The sequence below is a fragment of the Macrotis lagotis genome, chromosome 1 (assembly GCF_037893015.1).
Source record: "Macrotis lagotis isolate mMagLag1 chromosome 1, bilby.v1.9.chrom.fasta, whole genome shotgun sequence".
NCBI classification, from domain to species: Eukaryota; Metazoa; Chordata; class Mammalia; order Peramelemorphia; family Peramelidae; genus Macrotis; species Macrotis lagotis.
Genome location: NC_133658.1, coordinates 21,183,172 through 21,190,216, shown reverse-complemented (window position 1 = coordinate 21,190,216; position 7,045 = coordinate 21,183,172).

Here is a 7,045-nt window from a genome sequence, read left to right as displayed (position 1 = left end):
ATGCTAGTGCACTAGATAAAGTGCTGGACCAGAAGTCAAGAAGTTGTCCACTTATTTCAGTCGTGTCCTACTCTACGTGACTCCATTGGGGTTTTCTTGGCAAAGATACTGGAGTGGTTTAGCCATTTCTTTCTCCAGTTCTACAGATGAGGAAACTGAGCCAGAGTGAAATGACTTGCCCAGAGTCACACAGCTAGTATGTGTCTAAACTGGATTTGAACTCAGGTCTACCTGACTCCAGACTTGGTGCTCTGTGCACTATGTTTGTCCTTTGTTCTCGAAGACCATGACAGAAATGCACATGAATTGGATTTGAGTAAGAGGGGCTGTGCTAAGTCCTCAGACTCACTTTTTTCTCCAGAGTCACCTGGATCCTGTGGCCAGAAAGGAATCAGGATGACTGGAGATGGCCCTGGATGTGAGGCAGTCAGGGTTAAATGACTTGTCCAGGGTCACACAGCTAGTGTCTATCTAAGACCTGTTTTGAACTCAGTCCTCTTGACTTCAGAGTTGGGGATCTACCCACTGGGTCATCTAAGGTAGGAAGGAATACTAACTGGTTGTACTATGCTGAAAAGTTATTCCCCTTAACCTTGCCAAGTCTTGATTTCTTCAACAACAAAAGGGAAAGAATATCACAGTGATGTTTCAAATATAATAATGTCTGTAAAGCAACAACCACCAAATAAATGTTTGACTGGTGTGGAAGGATTAGTTATTGCTGTTAATGCCTGTCTCTCAGAGTTCTGGCCTCCATACAGATAATTCCCAACTCTTCATCTCTAACCTCATCTCCAGGCCCAGATTGATGAAGATTTTGCCCCCAAGAGTGAGAATGTCCCCCCAGCATCATCTAAAATCAAATGCTTCCTCAGGGATTAGTAGTGAACTGCGATGGAAATATCGCTGACTAGGAGTCCAAAGACCTCAGTTTACTGTGATCTTGATAAGTATATCAACCTCTTTGGGCCTCAGTTTCTCCCTTGGCACAATGGAGTTTGAATTAAATGATGTTATTTGAAAGTGAAAATTTTCTGAAGGTTTTTCTCCTCCCCAAACTTCCCTTGCTGACTTCCTACTATCCTCTCAGTTCCCCAGATTTGATTCCAGCCTCCATTTTGAAAAGATCACAGATCTAGAAACAATATTAGAGAACATTGCTCTAACCTCTTCATTTTACAAAGGAGAAAACCGAGGTATAGAGAGTCAAAGGGACCTACTTCGGGTCATACAGGGAGTGACTAGGTAGAATGCAAACTCAAGTCCTGTGACTCTAAATGCATCACAGACCTCATCTGTAAAATGGGGATAATAATAAAATTCTTCATATGGCACTTCAGATAGTAGGGATTTCACTTGAATCTCATGATATCCCTGGGAGATAGAGGCCATTATTATCACCATTTTACAGATGAGGAAACTGAGGCAAAGAGATTTAAATGATTGTCCAGGATCAGGCAGATAGTGAGTTTCTGAGACAGGATTCAGACTCAGATCTTCCTGACTCTAACTCTAGAATGCTACCAGTTATGCCCCATAGGATTATGGGGAGGATTGGGCGAGAGTCTGTATATAAAGGGATTTATAAGTTTTAATGTGCTATATAAAAGTTACTTATATTTTTATCATACAATCCCCATGACCAAAAACTTCCCTTGATTCACCATTATCCATTAGACCAAGATCATACTCTCTTGTTTAGTGTTCGAGGCTCTTCAGACCTCACCCAAATTTATAACTCCATCCTTATTCCCAACAACTCAGCTCCTCAAAACTTTTTTTTAGGTTTTTTTTAAGGCAAATGGGGTTTAAGTGGCTTGCCCAAGGCCACACAGCTAGGTCATTATTAAGTGTCTGAGGCTGGATTTGAACCCAGGTACTCCTGACTCCAGGAACGGTGTTCTATCCATTGCGCCACCTAGCCGCCCCTCCCTAAAACTTTTGATCTCTTTTAGTTAGACTACTTGGAATCTCCTCAAAGTCTTAAACTCTCCTGCCTCTTCTTTCTTCCCATCAGACATCTCTTCTTCCCAACCAAACCCCACCTTTCCTCAAAGTCTAGCCAAGTCACCTCACTCCATGACTGTGCCTGGCCATCCATCAAGAACCTCTCCCTTCTCTGAACTCAGAAAATCAAGAACTATTGACTTTTCCTTTATCTGAACTCAGTAATGCTTAGCCTATTGTCCTAGAGAGGCAGCTAGATGCACTAGAGAGCCAGCCACATCAGGAGGATCTGAGTTCAAATTTGACCTTAGAATCTCCTCAGCTATGTGATCCTGGGCAAGACAACTAACTCTCAGTTTTCTCAACTGTCAAATAAACTGGAGAAGGGCAAACTACTCCAGCATCTTTGTCAAGAAAATTCCAAAAGGGGTCATGAACAGTTGGACAGGACTGAAAAAAACTACTTGAAGTTAGGTACCAAAGAGGTAAACAGAAACAGTATCTGCACTTCACTGGGTGATGCAACCAGCAAGCAAGCAACCAATCAAATAGATATAAGACATGGAACAAGGGGTACAAAGGGAGAGGAACATTTGAGAAGCAGGGGAGTATTTTCTTTTTTCTTTGGCTTTTGAGAGGCAATGGAGTTAAGTGACTTGCTCAAGGTTACACAGCTTGTAAGAATCAAGTGTCTGAAACACATTTGAACTCAGGTCCTCCTGATTCCACGATACCACCTAGTTACTCTCAGGTCAGCAATTTCTATGCTTAACATAAATCAGCAGCTGGGGATATAGATGCAAAAATACCAAGTCCTCAGAGAGGAGAGACATTTCCTTCACCCAAGAGTCACTGCAAGATACAGCTTCTAAAAATACTCAGTGATTGAGGTAGGGGCTGTGACGGGGCCCCATCAAGACCTGCCTCTCTAGGAGGCAGTCAGCTGAACTCAACCCTGAATGGATGGCCTCAAACTCCCACGGGGGGGAAGTGACAGAAGAATGCATTCTAGACATTGGGGACAACCCAGAACCACATCTTCCACAGAATCAACACCTCCAGTGACAGAGAATTTGGATAAAACTTCTTTCATGGAACTGAAATTGGAGCTTCCTGTGAGTCCATCCCCTATTCCAGTCCTGCTCTATGGGGTAATAAAGAACAAATCTGCCTGGACTCTGATAAGGGTCTCCTAGGTCTTCCTGAAAATCATCCTCTTTCCCCTCTACTCCATCCTTCACCTTGCTGTGATCAGATTCAAAGTTCAGGAGAAAAACAGATGGAGTTGGAGTCAGAGGGTTTGAGTGCAAATCTCACTTTCATTCCCTCCCTGGATGACTTTGGACAAGTTAGGCCTCAGTTTCCTCCTTCATAAAACAAAGAACAGATAATGAAATAAAAAAAAAAACCAAAATATTAAAAAAAAAAATCTCAGGAATTCAACCATTCCAGCTTAAGAACACGTGACCTAGAAGGTTCCTTCCATATTTAAATGTATGACTATGAGTTCTCACCAACATGGGCAGGTCATCTTGACTTTTTAAGTCTCAGTTTCCCTATTTATAAAATAAAGTTCATCTCATTGACCTCTAAGGTTCCTTCTAGCTCTGATCCTAAGAGGTTCCTGGATAGCTGGAATATTTATTTAATACTTACTCTGTGTTAAGGCACTGTGTTAAGCACTGGGACTTCAAATATGTGGAAAGCAAGGCGATCCTTGCCCTCAAGGAGCTTCCATTCTAAGGGGGGGGGGGAAGCTGACCCACAAAGAGGAGCTGGAGCCATGGGATAAAATAGCCAAGAGGCGCAAGTAGAAGGCTGAGTCCAGGAGTGAATTTCTAGGTCCCTGGCTAGTTCCTGATGTCTCAATTCAGCCAGAATCACAGATGAGACTCAGGATATCTAGCCCAATCTACACACCAAAGAACCCCCACTCTAACACTCTAAACAACCAGCTCACGTTCACTCTCTGAGACCAAGCAGAACAAGTTTAAACCTGCCCTCCCCTTTTCTGAAGGATGGATGGATGGATGGTGAATGACTATGAATCATCCTTGAAGATATTTTGGTCAGGATTTTACACATCTCCCCAGGAGACACAGCTGTTTGAGATCAGCTGAGATGGAAGAGGAGAAAAGAAGGAATGGAGAGGCAGATGTACAGAGAGGGGAGGAACATGGAAGCAATAGAGGCTTGCTTCCACATAGGGACACACTGTAAGAGACCTTCAGAGGCAGATACATGGGGGTTGGGGCAGAGGCAGGGAGGGGTACAAACAGAAATATGAAGGAATAGGGACCAAGAAAAACCCAAAATCTTTGATGGAGATGAGGATCATTGATCAGGAGCTAGAAGGCACCTTAGGAACCATCTCCTGAGAAGTCCACCCCCCCCATTATAGAGATGAGGAAACTGAGGCCCAGGGAAATAAATCAACTTGCCCAAGGTCACTTAGACAGTATCACAGCTGGGATTTGAACCCAGGAGTTTTCATTTCCAAGCCAGGATACTTCTCATTGCACAACAATGTTCTTTTTTAATTTGGGACAAGCCAAGGTATTTCCTTAGTAACAGTTGGTTCTACCCAATGAAACTCAATCAACCAATCAATCAATCCTCTCTCATGGGAAGAGTTCTCTGATTTCCCAAGTCTTTATTGTGAAAGGGCTAAATTTGTGACATAACCTTAGCAGCTGTGACTGAGCCCTTCCCAATTCTTTGATTCGGTCATCCAGTAGCATTTGCCTTTCAAATCCCTTATCTCTTCCTACTTTTATTGCATCATGCCCATAAACTCAGCCGATTTAAACTACTAAGCTTGCCTCCCCATCTCCTTCCTGGGCTAACACCTGAGTGGGGGCAGGACAGTCAGTTCCTCCTCTTAATTCCAATATCTCCTCTCTTTTCAATATCACCTAGTAATCCTGTAGGGAATCTGCTTTGTATGTATTTGTATGTCTCCTCCATTAGAAGGTGAACTCCTTGCGGGGGAAGGGGCTGTCTTTACCTTTCCTTGAATCCATAGCAATAAGCCCAGTCCCTGACCTGTAGTAGGAAGAGAGGGAGGATTTATTATGCTTTGACTATGTAAAACTTCTGCTAAGAAACATAGAAATAGATATAAATATTATAAATATGTATATTTATCCTCACAACACCCCTGGAAGGTAGGTGCTATTGCTATCTCCATTTTCTATTTGGGAAAACTGAGGCAAAAGGTTAGGAACTTTGCCCAAGGTCACACAACTAGTGTCTGAGACTGGATTTGAATTTGGATCTCCCTGACTCTAGATCTGGCACTTTTTTCCACTGAGTCATTTAACTGTCCAGGTAGGAAATGATTAATAAATGCTGGTTGACTGTGGGCTGGCAGATCACCCCCCCCTTCCAAAAATAAGAATGTCTTTATCAGAGGGATGTTATGAACATCAAATGAGATATCATTTAGAAAACATTTTGCAAACCTTAAAGTGATAATTATTTACATACACATATATTCACATGTAAATATGTATCTATGAATAATGCCCATCTCCCCTCTTGGTAGGTTCAGAACAAAGTTGACCTTCAGCAAAAATGTGTAATTCTAATTCTTCATTGCCTCCGGCCTCCCATTTCTTTTATTCTTTCCCTTAAGGTGTCCAGTATCTTCATTTTTTTCTCCTTCAAATCAAAGTGAAGAACATGCTTGTGGGACTGGACTCAACTGTTCGGATTGCATTTTATTTAGAAGTAGAAACTCTGAATGTCACAACTGAAGGAGATCTCCAGTGCCTGTATGATAAAACTCAAACTGGAGAAAGAATTCTTTCCATGATTTACCCAGAGAAGGGTTTTCTGGCCTCTGCCTCACTAGGAGAGGGCAGCCCCTCCTCCCATGAGGAACTGATAGGCAATTCTGACTGGCTATGGAGAATGGAGGAAAAGGAAGAGCTAAGTTCCATTTTGAGGTTTCAAGGCTGGGTGATTGGGACGGTGAGATCCTCCATGGGAATAGGGAAATTTTGGAGGAGAAGTGGGGTTTTATTGGAAAACCATGAATTCTCCCTAGGACATGTGATATTGAACTTCCAAATAAGGGCATGAAGTTAGGAATGAGAAGAGAATTGGAGTCCACCATATTTGTTTTCTACTGACTTAGATTGTCTCAAAGCCCTTCCCCTTCCTGGATGTCTTAATCCAGCTTGTCAACAGCCTTCCTAAACTGAGGCACTAAGAACCCCACAGAATACTACTGATGTGACTGACTGGGGCAGAGTTAGGACTTTCACCTCCCTAAAGCATCTCCTATGTGCCAAGGGCTTTACAAATATTTGCTTTTTTGATCATACTTGTTCAGTCATTTTTGAGTCATGTCTGACTTCATGACCCCATTTGAGTTTTTCTTGGCAGAAATACTGGAGTGGTTTGCCAGTTCCTTCTCCAGCTCATTTTTCAGATGAGGAAACAGAGGCAGTAACTTGCCCAGGGTCACATAGTGAGTAAGTGTCTGAGACTGCGTTTGAACTTAGGAAGATGAGTTTTCCCAATACCAGGTCCAGTACCCTATCCACTCTATGACTTTGATTGACATCTGTGAATGTAGCTCAAGAGACCCTTAACTCTTTTGGCTGCCAGGTAGCTCAATTTGGAAAAAAGCCCTGTGTAGTCAGTGAACCTGAGTTCAAATCTCTGCTCTGTGGATTTATGGAACTTAAGGGACCTGGGTCCTTTAGAAACTCGAAATCTTAGTTTCCTCATCTGTAAAATGAGATTAGATCAGATAATCCTTAAGTTATTGCCCTTCCCCTAAGCAAGCTGTAAACCTGAGATCCCATGAAATATGATTTGTGAAAGTGATTTCTTGAACCCAATATAGAGCTTTACATTGAGTTTTATATTATTTATAAATATATATTATATCCATTTATATATATTATATATTTATTTATATTAGATCTGTCCTGTTACTCTAGCCTGAATGATAAGACAGATGAAATCTCTTTGGAGCCTGACAGTCACCCGGTATATCTTTTCTTTCACTCTTGAGTCATCTGAAACTTTGAAAAGCATACCTTATATGTCTTTAGTTAAATTTTTGATAGAAAGTAAAATGAAA